Source organism: Dama dama, chromosome 20, assembly GCF_033118175.1.
Source record: "Dama dama isolate Ldn47 chromosome 20, ASM3311817v1, whole genome shotgun sequence".
Taxonomy (NCBI): Eukaryota; Metazoa; Chordata; class Mammalia; order Artiodactyla; family Cervidae; genus Dama; species Dama dama.
The window spans coordinates 29,439,873-29,459,001 of record NC_083700.1 but is presented as its reverse complement, the minus strand read 5'-3'; the positions used below and the strand labels follow the sequence as shown (position 1 = coordinate 29,459,001).

Below are 19,129 nucleotides of genomic sequence, written 5' to 3'. Positions count from 1 at the left end.
TAACCATTAATGAGATCTGACAAGTCTCACAAAAAACTAAGATCAAGACTGTGATACTTCGCCACCAATAGTAGTGATAAAACACAAAATCCATGCTGTGCCTTAGATGTTAATTCATGGTAGTATAAGGTTTTTAAATTAAACACTTACAAACTAAGCATCCAGATATGTATTTTGAGTGAGGCTGGAAAGTTTCTGTTAACAGGTAAACTACTTTTAAAATACTGCTTATTTTATCTTTGTCCTATTTGTACCACTGCTTTGTAATGCAAGTAAAGTATAATCACACAATTTATAAAATATACACATGTACATTTTCAAATTAATTTGAAAGCCACTATTCCACCATCACTGACTTAGATCATGACTTTCAATTTCTGCTTTTTTCATGTTTAGACTAGTTCTAACCATTCAAGTAAGAATGCTGATCTATAATACATAGGCCAGCAAGCTGCAAAAACCACATCTCCAGTCCTAGCAGTGGTAGGAGGTAGTAACTCATTTTTCTCACCCTAAGGGAAAATGAACCAGAATCAAAGGGATTACAGCTGTCATTTCCTTCTAAGACTAAACTGTTCCCCAGGGAGGGTATTGGAATTTAGGCTGTATTGCTTGAATCTCATTGCACTTTTAGATGTGCACATCAAAACAGAATTGAAACAGAACCTCTCCTTTCTCCTAGTATCTTAAGTTTTTTTCTCTACCCTTTATCCAATTTGAGAAATACTTTTCAAAAATGGAAAACCATGTATTATTCAAGCAACTTTAGAGAAGACAGTACATTAACCCTTAATAAAATTCTTAATAGTACACTTAAATTCTTTTTTAAACAAGCACCAACAAAACTTTAAAGAAAACACCATTAGACAAAATGGCAGGTTATTTAAAGAAGAAAAAACATATAAAACCAAACAATTACATAAAAAAAGAAATTCAATGGAAAAAGCAAGTAGCTCAACAACAGATGCTTGTTTATAAAAAATTAAAGACAACAACAAAAAAGGAGGTGGTGGTAGGAGGAATGAACCAGTATATAAATGTTATTTGGCTTTTTTAAAAAATAGGCTGAAAAATCTATAGTTGCTCAACTCATAGCATACAGAAAGTATATTTCAGATAAACTGTGTTAAATGTCTTAACATAGTAAATAAAAACGCATGTATTTATAAAGATTTTGGAAAGGTGACTTTCTAGATTTAAAGTCAAAAGAAAACGGTGTAAGGCAAAGGATCGATATTCGATTATGTAAAAAGTATAAACTTTTATACTCAAACCTAAAGAGAAGAAAAGCACATGTAAATATATAAGTGTATCATTAAAGAATTTAAGCAAATCAGTTAAGAATTAAACTACCAGAACATAAGCTTCATGACAACAGGTACTTTTTGTTCAAAGCTAAATCTCCAGTGTTGCAGAGTTTAGTACATAGTAAGCACTTCTTTGCTGAACTGTGGAAGACAAATAAATTAAGTCTTAAAAGATTATTCATTAAAGACAAAATATATAAGCTTCAATTGTGGCAAGCAAATATTCAGATAAAAGCAAATTATTCATTTATCAAACTACCAAAGAAAAGATTTAAAAAATATTGAGAAAGTAGGTTAAGAACACGCTAATATTTTTTCATGGTAGTAAACTGGTGCAATCTTTCTGAAATAAATTTAATCACATGTACCAAAACATGGTGGTATTTTCCTTAATAATTCTACTGCAGGAAAATTATCCTGAGGAAATGTGAAATGTGGACAAGGCTTTATGCACAAATGTGTTCACTAAAATGTTTTAATAACAAATTTCTAGAAACAATCTAAAGTTTAACAATGGGTCAATAAGTCACAGTAATTTATATAATGGCAAAAAATATTTATATGATTTCAACTGGTATTTTAAAAAGGAAAAGACCATGAAAATCTACTTTAATACTCACAGACAAGAAAATACTTAGATGGTGTTTGAAGGGCACAGAGGTAAAATTGGTAAATGGGAACAGAATCTAGTACTCACTCCTCACTCCACCTTCACATTCCTAACCACTGCTTTATGCACTAAACCATGATGAGTGCCTACAATGCAGCAGTGCTGTTCAAGGTTCTACTTGTATAGTAGTGAACACAACAAACGAATATTACCAAGTGCAAGTTTAGACTTTTTCTTCTTCCAACATCTCTTGAGTTGTTTCTCCGTTTTTCCTAACCTAGTCTGCTTGGCTCTCACTGAAAAGGAATTAGTTTAGAAAAGGTAGTCTATGGATACCAAGGGGGAAAGGAGTCAGATGAATTGGAGAATGCAACTGACATATTTACACTATTGATATTATGTATAAAATAGGTAACTAATGAGAACCTACTGGCACAGAGAACTCTACTCAATGTTCTGTGGTGACCTAAATAGTAAGGAAATCCAAAAGGGGATATTTCTAAATATATAGCTGATTCACTTGGTGATATAACAAATCTAAACATTGTAAAGCAATTATACTCCAATAAAAATTAAAAAACAAACAAAAATGAACCAAGGTCAACTAATCACAGACAACTGGGCTTTAAGCTACAGACAATTATAACGTCCTTGCTTCCACTTCTCTGTAAGTCTTCTCCCCTGCTCCCATCGTAGGAGCACACCTTACCACTTTCAGTTTGCCACTGCCCGACTGAAATCAATAAATGTTCAAATAAACTCTTACCAAAAAACCCCCAAGCTATTTCACTCTACAACAGTTTTAGAAAATGACTGTCTTCTTAATCTAAACATACCTTCCCTTAACTTCCTTCCTCTGCTCCTTTCAGTTTTCCGAATGCAACCGTTTTTCAGACTAATTGCTGTGTTCTGGATATGTTCTAAATAATTATCCACTGAGGTACATGTCACTACTTCTCTTATTGTACCGTGACCAATAATATAATACAGACAGCGCTGAGTGATTATGTTTCTTGATTCTGTAGACTAAGAAGTTTCCGTAACTTCATATAACTAGGAAAAAAAAAATCTTCTATATTACTTAATAAATCAGTAAAATCAGGTTTCTCCTTCTCCTATTTCTTATAACTGATCATTTATTACTAAAGAAAAAACTAACCTAATAGTTAGGGTTAGTTACTTCATACAAAAAGCCTGGAATGATGCTTATACATAAATATTCACGTAACTACTTATGCTAAATCTTGAAAAGGAAGATAGAATCTGGCAGCATATATGTGGAGACCCCTTTGAAAATCAGTCCATTATTGAAAGTCTTTTAATGTTTATTATGCAATCTATATTTCTGCATACTGATCACTATGCTATCATGACATACTCTGTCAAATCTTACTGAAAATTTTTTATTTTGGGCTCCTGGACTTTTGATAGGGACGAAGAGCAAGCTCAAAAGTTTGCACACCTGACTTTGAAAATTAATCAAGACGTGTGAAGTTCCTGGTCATGGGTCTCCATTAACTACTAGCACACTCCAGCAAGTTACCCTGTCATCTTATTGACTGGGGGCTTTAGTTTTCTTTTAATGTTCCTAGCTTTGCTTTCCTTCTGTCATCCGTCTTGATCAAAATACTCACCAAAACAATCCATGTATATCTTTACATGCCAATCAAACTTCTTAAAAACCTTATTCTTTCTTGGTACTTTTTAGGGTCAATTCTACTCTTCAATATTTATTCATTCTTAATTTTGTACTACTTTAAACTGTTTTTAGGAAAAAAAAACCAAAAAACAAAAAACAAACATCTCTTAAACATGGTTCTCATATGTAGAGAGTAACCTTATGGATACCAAGAGAGTAGGGAAGGTGAGATGAATTGGGAGATGGGGATTGACATATATACACTACTATTTATTGAATATAAAATGGATAACTAATGAGAACCCACTGTATAGCACAGGGAACTCTACTCAGTGCTCTGTGGTGATTTAATGGGGAGCCAATCTGTATCAAAGAGTGGATATATGTATACACATGCCTGATTCACTTCGCTGTATAGCAAGAAACTAAGGTAACACTGTAAACCAGTAACTATACTTCAACAAAAATTAAATTAAAAAAAATCTGTAGTCTATTGCATTACCAAATCTGTTTCGTTAGCTGCACTCCTGTTAATTGGAATTCACAACTGTACAATGAGAACATGTTTTAATGTCAATACCCCCACTCATTTATCTGTTTGTAAATATTTACTATATTAGTATTTAGCCCATGTATCGTAAACTAAACTGCTTACTAGAGTAAAAAGAATACAAAGATTAGGTTAAACATAAAGCACTTCTACTTTAAAATCCATTTCTACAATTCATGTCAAGGCAGTCAAAGCTCTACCATCTTGTCTTTTACCCTTCTGAATAAAGATAAAAGCTGTGCAATTTCCATCTCCATTATTTTATCTAGCTCAGCACAATTGGCAGCAGTCTAAAATTATTTTTAAAAAGTCAGAGGAGGAGGGAAGAAGAAACAAAGAGAAAAATCAAGTGGTAAAATAACCTTAGAACTAAGTAACTAAATGTCTGTTTATGGATAATTTAAATAAATTGGTATTACTGGTAGTTCTAAATTAAGAAATAATTCTGGTCCATAGTAAGGTGATTACCACAATTAAGCTTTCAACCTTTAAATAAATTGTAGATATGGGTCCAAGTGCTTTTTGAAACAGTAATGAAGCTTTTGTAAAACAATCATCTTAAGAATGATCAGTTTTCACTCCCCATCTTATTTGATCAATGCATGCACACTCAGTCACTCAGTCGTGTTCACTCTTTGTGACCGATGGACTGTATCCCACCAGGCTCCTCTATCCATGGGATTTCCCAGGCAAGAATACTGGAATGGGTAGCCATTTCCTCCTGTAGGTGATCTTCCGGACCCAGAAACCAAACCCTCGCCTCCCGCATTGCTGGCAGATTGTCTGCCGCTGAGCCACCAGAGAAGCATGCATTTTACAAAAGAATTACTACCAAGTTCTCCCTGAAATTATCTTCCTTGGCACTCCTTCCTGACTAGCTCTATTTCTTTAAACATTCTTCTCTTTGGCATTTCTTCCTGAATTACCTATAAAGTGATGACTCCATTCTGAATCCCAAGTCTTTATTTCTGATTTCAGAAAATCTAGAAATGAAAGATTTAAAAGGAACTGCCCTTCACAATCCTACCTCCCCCCAACAACGACTGTTGAGCATTCCATACTACAATATTTTCTCAACTTTAGATTATTATCTTACATACAAAATAGATTTCCACAGGTTCCCACTTGAACTTCTCTATTTCTATGAACAAAGGTTTCTAACTTGGACAACTGGATAGACTAAATTAATTCCCTTCAGCCTCATTTTCACATTCAACTGGTCACTAGCGCTATTACTTCTACCATTAAAACATGCAGTGTCTATACCTTTTTCTCAGCTTTTACCCTAGCTTTTATCTTCCCTACACTCTGTCCACTGTTTGTAACACACCTCCCCAATGTCAACCTATCCCTTAAAAGCAGTACCATTTGTCTTTTAAAGATACACTTGTGAATATATAATTTTAAAATCTGAATTAATAAACTATTTCAGGTTTGAACTACAAAATCTATTTAGTCCTCGTTTATAAACAGCTGACATCTTTCCTGAAGAATAAAGTCAAATATAGTGGGCCCTTTAGACCCCTCCAGCCAGCATCCCTTTCCAGTTACTCTCTCTGCCCCATAAAACTCTATTCTCTACTCTGTTCATAATGGACTACTCAATATACATCATGGGCTTTCAGATCTCCCCAAACCGGTTCATTCAGTTATCTCTATATCTCTACCAAAGACCCTTCTCTCTCTTAACAAAGTACTACTCACCTTCAAACATCCCTTTTCCTGCAGATTTTCTTTACCCAAGATTACCTCAAACAAGACCGCAAAGGGCTTTCCTTTCTGAAGCCCTAATTTCTAAATAGTACCAATGGAGTTCTCTTTCTATGAGACCAATAAATCAAGAGATCTGTATATATGAATAAATATCTTGGGTGAAAAAAATCCCAGTTCTGGCCATAAATATTGTCCTCATCTAAGAAAAGACAATTAAGTTAAATAAAATAAACTAGTGTTGATATTTTCAGACAAGAGTTGAAAAATATAAACTGTTTTCAGAATACTTTTAGAAGCGAGTAGATTAAGATTTTATACTTAACCAAATAATTAGGAAATCCAGAATTATAAACTCTCTTGCCAACAGGAAACGATAAACCTACCTCGCAGTGATAATCAAATATTGCACTTTCAGTAGTATTTGCTGATTCTTCTTTTTCAGCAGACGTTTCAAAGAATGAAAGTTGCTAGTATTTAAAAAAAAAAAAAAAGAGCGAGAGAAAACGATCTATCAAGCTAATAAAGAATACAACTGCTGCTGCACCGGGCAATCTCACAGTACAGCACTGAAGAAAACAAAGACTACTAGCAGCGTTGGGAAGTGCTCTTTCAAAGCTGTTGAGTAGGCACAAACTTCTTGTTTCAGATCAAGTGTTGTGTCTTCAACTTAAGTGTACTCTTCTTTGGTCTTGTTGGTTGTTTCGAGGTTTGTTCCTTGCCTGATCTGAACTTGAAGCAGCAGTTTCAGGTGGTAAAGTCTGTTCTGTTACACTTCATACTAAAGATAAGAAATTAAGACATTAAGTAAATAATCAGGGATAGAAGGTAGGTAGAGGGAAAAGCTCATCTCATTAACTTCAAATCAAGCAATGCAGAAAACTTGGATGCACACACATTCATCACTTAAGCAATCTCTCAAGTGTTAATGGATACCTTTTGTGGTATTGTACTCAAACCCTGAAATTATTTCGCATTCCTTATTGATATGCCCTCCCCACAAACAAATTCAGTTATATAAATGTTCTACTTAGTGTAGTGTTTTATAACTACCTAGCTCTGTGTTATGAACTGTGGAAAATATGAAAGAATCTCCTGTCATCAGAGAATTTATACTCCTGTTGAAAAACAGAGTTATACATGAGAAAAAATTAGATTATAGGACAAAATGTCAAAAATTAATTTGTTCAACTAATACATGGACATCTACTATTGACATACTATTTGAGAAATACTACTTATGGTTTATTCATCACTATATGGACATTAAAGCTACATGGTCAGAGGCTTTTAAAGAGGTGGCATTATTTCAGCTTAATTAGGAGAAATAGGCAGATTTTTGAGAAAAAGAAAATAGTTGAGTATCCTAGGCATAAACTATAACATAAACCAAACCAGAATATGCAATTAAATTATAAGTTCCTTGAGAGCAGAGACCATGTATACGATTTTCTATACCTGACATCAAGGGAGCTTTATTTGTGAATGACTGTTACAACAAGTGTGGTTTGCTGTTTCAGAGTAATCAATAGGCTAGTCTGGCTAGAACAGAGTGCTGGGTTAAAGTGAAATGAGATATATGGTGTGACAGATGTACCAGAGCCAGATTATGAAGCATTTCAACTTGATATATAACAAGAAACAGACAGCCTTAGTTCTTTTTTTTGAGAGCCTTAGTTCTTGATGAAATGGTATGAAGTCCTGAAATCCTATGAGATGACTTCATGAAGAAAACAGACATCTCATTTGAGTTGTTGCCATAAGCAGGTAAGAAATGTCTTGAGAAGAGAAACAATTAAGAAAACAAAAGAGAAATGAAATAGACATATAAATAAAACCACAAAATTGTGCTTTTATTAGCTGTAAAAAAATGATTATTTTGCAGTGCCTCAAATGTTGGCTAAAATGGTGCTGTTAACCAAAATGACATACAGGGAAAAGTAAAGGAGGATTTGGTTTTAGATATGCTGAGAAATGGGACAGTATATTTGAAGAACATCAGAAATCAGAATGACTACAAAGTGAGGTCAGAGCTGTGAAACAGTTTAGAGGAGGAGAGCTCAATACTAATCACCAGTAAATGCTACAAACAAAAAGTTATTTAATCTCCCTGAATTTCAGTTTCTACAATGCAAAATGAAAACTCAGTAACAGCTGATCTACCGCCACTGGGTAAACATTCCATGACTTCATACTGTAATTTCAAATATCAAATGTTACATTTGTTCAATCTTTCAGTTTTATTTGGATCATTCACCTATTACCCAGACTAGACACTTCTTAGAGCAATGGTTCTCAAATCACTGGGAAGCCTATGTCCAGTCCCCACTCAAACAGTAATTTGACTGGCCTGACTTAGGGCCACTTCTGTAATGATCCTTGAGTCCTCCCTCTCCATCTACACACCCAAAGGTGCAAGTCTTGCCAATATTTCAAGGTATCTTTTATATTTTTTTGTTCTAAATGACCTATGTGTCCAGTCAGACAACACATTTGCTAACTTCAGTATCAACTTTTTCCACATTCTGTCATGTAACACTACCAGACTGACTGACCTAAAATTCCAATTTCATCTCATTCATCTCCTTGTCCAAAATCCTCAGTGATTTCCCCAGCACTCTAAATGGGAATTTCTTAATCCTGACTGCGAATCCAACCTACTCGGACAACTTGGGGGGCGTGGCGTGGGGAATCAAAGCCTGGCTCCCAACACGAGGTTGGAATTTAACAGGTGAGGCCCTGGGCACTGGGGTATTTCCCCTCCACCCATCTCCCCAAGGTGTCTGACTCCCAGCCAGCATTTAACCACCGCCATTCAAGGTGTGTTCTGTTCTACTTACAGCTTTCCTCTGAGCTCCAAGTCTTCTAGGTTGGTACATTTCCCTCCCTAATTCTTAAAACTTAACTCTTGGGAGATTTCTGAATTCTACTCTCTGTGCATATGGGTCTTGCCACAAAGTACATATTTTGTCATCTTAAATGTTACAAAAAAAAAAAAAAAAAATCCTTTCTTGACCATTCTAGCACAGATTACCTAATTCCCACTAAAGGAGGCATTAACTCCCACTGCTGGCATCATTCTTTCTGGTACCAAATCATTTCTGCACTTGGTTTACAGGTTTATGTATCTTGTTCCTTTAATATGCTTCAAATTTCTGAGAGACAAACTCAAGTCTCTTTCTTTATCACAGCGTCCTTTAGCACCTTACTAGGTACTGCTAAACTTACCACAGCAGAAACTAATACAGCAAAAAGACAATGATAGATAATAAGCAAAAGACAATTCAAGTTGGTATACAGTTCTACCAACTTTAAAAATTTTTTTTTACTGAACTGGATAGACTTAATTATCCAACCAAGAAGTAACCTCTTCTTTGAAAAAAAGACACCCACCTGGAATTGAAATAAACTGGCTATTCACTCATGCCAAGATTATTAGATTCATGGGTGGTACTGACAAATCATTTTGCTTTAATCCTCAGTGTACCCCCTACAGCACCCCCCGTCCCCCCTGCCCCAGACACTTATATACAGAACGCTAACTTAAAACACTAGGGGACTTCCCTGGTGGTTGGTCCAGTGGTTAAGACTGTGCTTCCACTGCAGCGGGCATGGGTTTGATTCCTGGTCAGGGAACTAAGATCCCACATACTGCAGTGTGGCCAAAAACCCACAAAAACTAAGGAGCAATTTAAATGTGGATCTGAGAGTCTTCCTGACCTCTAGATAATGGACTTTCCCTTTGCTCTGTATAGGAACACTATCACCATTAATTATCAACTACTATGACTTGCTGTTTCAGCAATTAATGCCAATTCCTTTACTTGAACTGAATATCCAGTCATGCCCTATTTCACCTTCCTTAAAATTATCATGACCTGTCTTATTTACTGTCTCCTCCAGTTGGCTGCTTTATCTCAAAGAGCTAGCCGAAGCCAGGCACATAGTAGGTACTAAAGTAATACATATGTTGAACCAGTACATTTTTACAGCATTACTTCATCTAAAATGTTACCATATAACCTAGTTTATCATTTTGACAAATTATACTCAAAAGTCTGTACAGCATTCACTTGGGAAGAATGCTAAAGAAATGATGAACCAGTCTTTAAGTCTCTCTACCTAATCCACTCTGTTCAAATTACTTTCATTGAAAACAACAGCAAAGACCCAAATAGACAGCATGGAACTGAAAAGGTTCTCTGTTGATTTATATGACCAATACTCATTCCTGCCTTAACTCCGAAGTTCATAATTCTTTTTTTCCCCTCAGTTCATATTTCTTGATGCTGTAACTCAAGACAAGTTTAATTTTATTTATAATAAGTTTTCAGTTTCACTTTGGGATCTAAGGAAAGTAATAAAAATTTAATTAACCACCTCAAAACAACTTAAGTCATCACCATTTTGAGTGGAAATAATATCAAATTGCTGCAACTATCTTTTTGTATAGGTTCACTGTAGTAAAAACAATTGTGCTTATTACCAGACACTTAAAATGATACCCTCCCATCACTTAACTTCTTTTATGATACACTAATACTTTGAAATAGGACAAACAGTAGTGTGGAAAGAAGCTGAAGAAATGCTCCAGACACAAAAATCAGAACAGCACAGACTAGCATTGTCCAACAGAAATATTGTGCAAGTGACATATGCAACTTAAAAATATCCTAGTAATCATATTAATGCTGAAAGAAACCAGTAAAATTCATTTTAATTAAGTATCTTATTTAGCCAAATCCAAATGTCATCACTTCCCACAGACAATCGACATGCTTTTAACATCCCTTGAAATTGAATGTTTATTTTATATTTCAGCACATTTCAACTCTCAGAACTGTGCCCAGTTCAAGGGCCCGAAGGCCACACAAAGCTAGTGGCTACCACATTGGCCAGAGCAGGTACAGACTAATTACCAGGAAGACGCATTGGCATGCCCAGTAAAGCAAGAGCAAATGTAAGGCCATTGGGCAAAGACCTTCGCTGATAAAAAGAAGCAGTACCTAGCAAACTTGCCCATAGAAAGAGTTTGCAATTGGCAGTTTACACTTACTATCAATACATCCAAGAAGCAGAAGTCCAAACAACTAACTGGTTATATACCAGCCGCAACTGTAAACCAATGGATAGTCCATAGGTTCAATGTGAATAAATTGCTGATCAATTTATTTTCAACTATACATTAATGTTTTACCTCAGTATAAAAGCACATATAATGCTCCCCAAATAATCTTTCAATGCACCATACTCAGTTTAATACCTCTAATAAACAATGTAGCACAAGAGAAACATCTATGTTTCTCGAACACAATGTAGCACAGGAAAAACATCTAATTAAATGGAAAAAAAGTTTTGAATTATTCAGTTTTCTAACTAGACACTCATACATGCAAGCAGAAAACACTCCAATACAAGACAAAGAAATTTTTAAAAATTGTAATTTGGCAGAAAGTATTTAACAGCAAGAAATGATGGAATTCAAGAAAACAAGTTACTCCCAGCACAGCAACATCACCACTGAGGACATTCCAGCTATTAAGTCTTAAAAAATAGTTCTAATTCTTCTAGCTGTAATTCTCTATTATGAAAAATCCTACAAGTTAGAGCTTTCCACAAGACAGTCTGGGTTAAAGGTCTCGAAGTAGTTCCCACTTTGTTTTTTAAGATGATGATAAATCAATGCCTTGTATTTATTTAACAAGATCAAGATTTTTATTTTGTAATACAGCCCTCAAATTCAACTCCTTAAAAATCTGCCCACACAGCATTTCCATTTTTAAACTACCTTGTTAAAAGTATGGTCCTCACAACAATGTGAATGAACTTAATGCTAATGAACTGTACACTTGAAAAAAAGGTTAATATGGTAAATTCCATTATGTGTATCTTACAATTTGAAAGAAAAAAATAATCTTAAAATGTTGGCCCTACATCTTTAAGTGGAGAGGAGGGAAAACAGGAGTAGGATAAAGCAGGACAAGTCAGTTTTCACATTCTCATTTTTTATTTGGTAGGAATTTACCAGAATTTTCAAACAAACTCTAAAGGTCATACCTGTTAAGTCAGAACTTATTTACAAAAAAGGAAAACCTATCTTCTGCGCCTCAAATACTTTACTTTTCAACTCAGCTGCTATAAATACTCATCTCGATGGTAAGCATCCAGAGCAGCTGCAAAATCACTCAAACCACTACCATCTCTTTTATTTCGGGCCTATGGCTAAAAGGAAAAAAAAAACACAAAGTTGAACATTTTTCAAGATTTTATGACTCAAGCCTATGCCTGTTCAAGTATATAAACCCCCTCCTGACCCACACCATGAATACCCAATAATGGTTAGTACCAAAATGACACCAAGGCATTTTACTGGCCCTCAATGTAGTATTGAAAATGCTCGCCTTCTAGAAACTCAAGAAAATTACTCAGCGTTTTGAAACAGAGTAACTTATATTTGCGCCAATAATTTGATAACTACATTTTACAGATTAATAGCTCTAGTCAAAAGCTGCCAGTTAACACCATCCTGATAAAAAGCTTAATCTCTGACAGGAAATATTTCAAGATTTAACTATCATAGTATTTCTGGGCGTCCTCCCTCCTGCTTTATCCTGCCTACCAACTGTTTAAGAGGACCACATTCTTTCGCTCATTTTAGGTGCAAAACAAGGAAATTACCTCGGACAACAACGTTCAGCCTTTTGTATTTGCGGAATGAAGGCTATTTTAGAGTGTTCCCTGCCTTACTTGTAAGTTAAGCAACAGAGGAGCTATCCGGGTGTTTCCAAAGCAAAACCTTAAGGCAAAAAAGAACCGTGGTACTAAGATCTCCTCCTCAGGATAGAATGGTAAGAACCTCGAAGTGTCTGCGACCAGAGCTCTAAAAAAACTACACAGAATGACGACGTCAAGTCTTTCATTGCACAATATGGGCCAGGCTCTTACACCATAAGAACCAGAGAAGGTGGTAAGAAGAACGCCACTGAACTCTCAAGAGTCTGTTTTAACCCTAGAATTAGAGGGGTGAGAGCCCTGTGCCTAAGTTCAGAGGCCGGTTCTCTTTCTCAAGAAGCTAAAGGAGAGGGTTAGACGGGGAAGCTAGGGTTGAGACCCAGGATAAACAGCTCTGGGTGAATGGCAATAAAGATGACACTTCGGCTGGGATACCGTGCCAGAAGTGGCCGAAGAATGGAGGTGTCTCTAAGCAACTTAGATAGAGCGGGGTCTCAGTTCATACACAAAGGAAGGGCCACTGCCGCACTGCGCTCTGCTACTGGTAGGCAGAGCCGCAAGCAGGTGATGGCTAAGAAACTATAGTGTCCAGAGTCAGAGTAGGCCGCTCTCCTCTGCCTCCGGCTCTTCCAGTCTCACACAAAGGACCGCGCCACCACCCCCTCGCCCCGCCCGCCGGGACTTGTAGTTCTCGTTTCCCCCACCAAGCGGCTGAGGGGGAAACAGCCAGACTACAACTCCCAGCAGCCTCCGCGCCCGAGCCCCGCACCCCTGCCTCCATCTTGGCTGCGGTCGGAGCCTCCATTTTCGCTCCCTCCCCCCACTTTAGTCACCAGCACCACCACGCGCTGCCGCCTGGCCTCCAATCTTCACTTCGGCTCTGCAGCCTGATTTGAGGCCTAGACAGTTGAACGGGGGACGGGTGGAAAAGCCCGGGGTGGGGACTCAGTGCGAAATGTAATCTACACGAGGCTCTAGAAGTGCCCACCCTGACTCAGAGGTCTCTCCCGTTTGTCTTGATTTTTTCATCCGCCCTTGACTTGGCTTCCTGCTACCCCCAATTGGACCCTGAGGTCGTACTCACCCCAACAGCTCAGCGCCCCCTCTCCAGCGCCGCCATAAGCAGCACGGCCCGGTACGTAGGAATAAATCTCGCTTCTCTCGCGAGAGTTGCAGGCTCCGAGCGCGTGCACAGGAAGGGGAGGGGGAGTGTATCCTTAGTACGCCTGCGCACGAGGGCTGAATGACGCCAGCAGTGCGCTGTGCTTAACCACAACGGAGGTGGTGTCTAAATTCCCCTAGATCCCCTCCCCCTTGAGTTGCGGAAATCAATCTGTGTTTACTGACTCCACTGGGACGCAAGGGGTGGGGTGTCGGGTGACTTTCAGTGTCTCTGATCTTTGCAAACTTGAATATGCTTTAGGCTGTGAGACCAGGGTGAACCTCCAGGGAGAACAATTTGGAGGACGTATCAGAAATGTCATATAAAGGATTCTCCTTCCTCAGCAATAATCCAGAAGTTCCCAAACCGCAGTTTCATTTTTCTCACATTGGAGGCTTTCTTGTCTGCTACATTAGACTGGAATTTTATTTAGTATAGAGTTAGATTTTTAGCAAGGTACTTTGAACGCCTTAAGTGAGAACTTTATCTCCCATAAACTGTGTTGCTTGCAACAGACAGTGAGTGAGCGAGGTATCATGGCCATTAAACTCCTTCAACTGACCTTTCTAGTTACTGGAAGGTGTTCATAGTGTGATCCACGGGACTGAATCAGTAACCAAAAGGTTGAAATCAGGATAAATGGATGATTTATCTCACAAGGAGAGAGGGTAGGAGGGAAATGTTAATTCTGACCACAGAAAAGTTCAAAGAATTACACCTTGCCAAAGATCAGGCAGTCCCCTTTGGTGAGAGAAATGCTTTTCACATTCTGTGGCTCTCTCACTTGAGAACATTGGATAAAAAATGACCAGTCATGCTTCTGAGAACTTGCCCACCCACTTTATTTTCCCTCTCAACACTTATTTGTCCTGCATCTCATATGTGTCATCGCTGGGATGTATAATAGTAACAACAAATGGACATGGTGCTGTCCTCAAGGAACTTTGAGTCTAGCATCATTTAATCACAAAACCAAAGTCTGAACATACACATTGAAATAACTGCAATGAAGGAAAGGTGCACAGTGTTATGAGAGTATGTAACCTTGGATTATAAGAGGAGGTAGTATCTGACTTCCGAAGTTCAAAGATGTTTTTTCCAACTCTTCTGCTATTGGTCTAATCCCACAAGATGCCCCTTCTCTTTGATGCTTACCCGCTCAACCACAGCTTTCCCAGGCTTCACTGTTAATGCTTTCATAGTTCACTCTGTTTTTGCTAGTTTATACTAGCTAGTGATACTTTAGAACAGGGCCTGTGACATTCATCTTTGCATCGCTCTATCCTGACAATGCCTGACATAGACAACCTTCAAAAGTTTGTTGAATGAATAGCACAGAACAACAATGTAAAAAGTTGTTAGAAAGTGGAGTGTTCTGTTGGGAAGTATGGAATGTAAATACATCAGACTAGCTGTTTTGTTTCCTCTGTCCAAATCTTAAATTGAGATTTCTCCTCCCCAGCAATAGATCCGTTTGGATATTCTAATCTAATGTTATGGAGAAACTGCCCTGGGCTCTTGCACTAGAAATAAGGTCATGTGAAGCTGGGCTAAAAGTAGAATTAGGTCTCATATCACAGCAATGGGAAATGTAAAAAATAATAGTCTCACTAAATTCTATAAGTACAAATCCTATTAATGAGAATAAGGTCTCAATTTCTACCATCACTCTTAACTTCTAAAGACCTTAAACCATGTAAGACCTTAAACCATTTCATCATCTTTATTCTGATACAGCTCAGTTACCTTTATATTCCCCCTTGATCCATATATTCCCCCTTGATAAGATCCATTATGGATCGTATCAAATTATATTTAAGACAAAATGCAAATATGTATAAACCCAGAAGCATATATTTTAGCTTCCAAGCTTTAAAAAAAGTAAGAGATGGAGTAATTTGATTTAAATCACTGGTTTCAATGATTTAGTTTTTCTACAAGTACTCATAGGTTTCATTTTTAGGTAGAGATAGGTTTCATTTTTAGATCACATTTTAAGGGGACAATATTTATTCAAATTAACTTTGAAGCCAAGTAAAAAAATCCAAAATGTTTTCATGTTTATTTTTTTTACCTGAAGTTAATTAAAGCACAAGCTTGTGAAGTCACTTGGAAATCATTTCCTATACAAAAGGATAATCACAGACTTGGGGAAGATATTTAGTCCATTAAGAAATAATAATCAGAATTTTAAAATTGTGTATTTTTTTGTTTATTTATCATACTAATTTTTATTTCTGAGAAACTTAGACAATGAAATTGATTATAGTTGTTTTTTTTCCTTACAATTACCAATAAGCATATTTTTCCAGAGTCTATTTGAGAATCAAAAGTAAGTATCCTCTACACATTTATAATATTTTCTTGGAGCTGTGATGGAGAGATTTTTGTCAGTTTTCTGTGAAATGAGAAAGATTAGATCAATGTAGAGATTTCTTTTAAATTTTTATTTAATCTGAATAAATTTTAATTGATTCAAGATTTAAGACTGTTTTTATTCTCATATTATGTCTTTCCTAGCTAGAGAAGGTAATGGGAATTTCCTTTATAAAATTATGGTAATAGTGAATGGCAAGTGGATCCACATTCAAAATTTCAGAACAGGAAAACACAAGTTAGAGCAAAAACTTTCATAAAGAATATTACTTCTATAGGAATGCAAATAAGACTTAAAAAGTGAAAAAGTGAAGTCGCTCAGTTATGTCTGACTCTTCACGACCCCATGGACTGTAGCCTCCGAGGCTCCTCCATTCATGGGATTTTCCAGGCAAGAGTACTGGAGTGGGTTGCCATTTCCTTCTCTAGGGGATCTTCCTGACCCAGGGATTGAACCCAGGTCTCCCGTATTGCAGTTAGATGCTTTACCGTCTGAGCCACCAGGGAAGTTCCCCAAATAAGACTTAAGAACACCACAATCCAAAACTTTTTTATTCATCAGCAAGCCCCCAAACAGTTAAAGTGATTTTTTGAGGATAACATATAAGAATAGCAATTATTAGAATTTAAATAAAAATAAGGCAAAAGCTTAATATAATGCTTCTCTTTAAAATGTCAACATTGCACTTAACAGAAGAATTATGTGGACAGGATAAACTCCACACTAAAAGTAATAACCATAACATTTTAGCTCTGTCAATTAGCCAGAGAAAAGCATGGAGCAAAGCCTATTTCAAATTTAATTAAAAATAAAACCAATTGCATTTAGAATAAAATCCATACTCTTTTACCATGATCTGCAAGGCCATAAATGAACTAGTCCCTGCTAAGTTTCTAACTCCTGATTCACTATGTTTTAATCCACTGCCACTGCATTGCAAATTTGTTCAGACTTCAGAATTCTTACCTTTTCTCTTGCCTCTGCCTGGAATGCTGTTTCCCCAAATCATTAGATATTTGGCACTTTCTCATCATTCAAGCCCAGATGTTACCACCTCACAAATCTTTTCTAAAGTAAAAGTACCCACTATTACTATTACTCTCCATATTACCACTATTACCATTACTCTTCATAATATTAGCTTATTTTATTGTCTTTCAGTTCAGTTTAGTTCAGTCACTCAGTCATGTCCGACTCTTTGTGACCCCATGAATCGCAGCACGCCAGGCCTCCCTGTCCATCACCAACTCCTGGAGTTTACTCAAACTCATGTCCATTGAGTTGGTGATGCCATCCAACCATCTATCTCATCCTCTGTCGTCCCCTTCTCCTCCCGCCTTCAGTCTTTCCCAGCATCAGGGTCTTTTCAAGTGAGTCAGTTCTTCGCATCAGGTGGCCAAAGTATTGGAGTTTCAGCTTCAGCATCATTCCTTCCAATGAACACCCAGGACTGATCTCCTTTAGGATGGACTGGTTGGATCTCCTTGCAGTCCAAGAGACTCTCAAGAGTCTCCTCCACCACAGTTCCAAAGCATCAATTCTTCGGTGCTCAGCTTTCTTTATAGTCCATCTCTCACATCCATACGTGACTACTGGAAAAACCATAGCTTTGACTAGACAGACCTTTGTTGGCAAAGTAATGTCTCTGCTTTTTAATATGCTGTCTAGGTTAGTCATAACTCTCCTTCCAAGGAGTAAGCGTCTTTTAATTTCATGGCTGTGACCACCGTCTGCAGTGATTTTGGAGCCCCCCAAAATAACGTCTGTCATTGTTTCCACTGTTTCCCCATCTATTTGCCATGAAGTGATGGGACCAGATGCCATGATCTTAGTTTTCTGAATGTTGAGTTTTAAGTCAACTTTTTCACTTTTCTCTTTCACTTTCATCAAGAGGCTCTTTAGTTCTTCACTTTCTTCCATAAGGGTGGTGTCATCTGCGTATGTGAGGTTATTGATTTTTCTCCCGGAAATCTTGATTCCAGCTGGTGCTTCATCCAGCCCGGAATTTTGCATGATGTACTCTGCATAGAAGTTAAATAAACAGGGTGACAATATACAGCCTTGATGTACTCCTTTTCCTATTTGGAACCAGTCTGTTGTTCCATGTCCAGTTCTAACTGTTGCTTCCTGACCTGCATACAGATTTCTCAAGAGGCAGATCAGGTGGTCTGGTATTCCCATCTCTTGAAGAATTTTCCACAGTTTGTTGTGATCCTCACAGTCAAAGGCTTTGGCATAGTCAATAAAGCAAAAGTAGATGCTTTTCTGAAACTCTCTTGTTTATAAATGTATTTCTTTCCAAAATTAACACATTTGTGAATTTAAGTTTTACTGCCCTACTTCTTGAACAACAGTGTAAGCTTTAGTTCTGTGTTTGTTTCTTTGTTGTATCCTCTAAACCTAGAATTGTGACTGAGATAACAGTAAATAATAAATATTCATTGAATGAATGAATTATACTTATTTAACTAACTCTAAGAAGACTTTTGAAAATCCCTTGGATTGCAAGGAGATCAAACCAGCCAACCCTAAAGAAAATCAACCCTGACTATTCATTGAAAGGACTAATGCTGAAGTTGAAGCTCTGATACTTTGGCCACCTGATGTAAAGAACCGACTCTTAGATAAGACCCTGTTGCTGCGAAGGATTGAGGGCAAAAGGAGAAGGGGGTGACAGAAGATGAGATGGTTGGATGGCATCACTGACTCAGTGGACGTGAGTTTGAGCAAACTTGGGGAGATAGTGAAGGATGGAAGCCTGGCGTGCTGCAGTTCATTGGGTTGCAAAGAGTTGGGACAAAACTTAGCAACTGAAGAAAAGACAGTATTGATTTTGTGATACGTCATTATTTATGTACCAGCAAGAAAAGGTGTTGCTATGTTCACTATGACACAGAGACTTCCCTGGCAGACCAGTGTTTAGGACTCTGTGCATCCACTGCAAGGGGCATGGGTTCCATCTCTGGTTAGGCAACTATGATCCCACAAGCTGTGCTAGCACAGCCGGAAAAAAAAAGGCAGTTCACCATGACATAATAGTTT

The 19,129-nt window shown here is 37.3% G+C and overlaps 1 protein-coding gene across 2 annotated transcripts in view; it reads right to left on the bottom strand.

Annotated features, from left to right (window-relative positions):
- Window positions 1-13,773, bottom strand: part of CSDE1 (cold shock domain containing E1) — a 35,529-nt gene extending 21,756 nt beyond the window's left edge. For both annotated transcript variants that reach the window (XM_061121079.1, XM_061121080.1), the window contains exons 1-2: window positions 13,633-13,773; window positions 6,203-6,597 (exon numbers count right to left, since the gene is read on the bottom strand). The gene's annotated coding sequence lies outside the window, so the exon portion shown is untranslated. The remainder of the gene's footprint in view (window positions 1-6,202; window positions 6,598-13,632) is intronic.
- Between the last annotated feature and the right edge of the window lie 5,356 nt (window positions 13,774-19,129).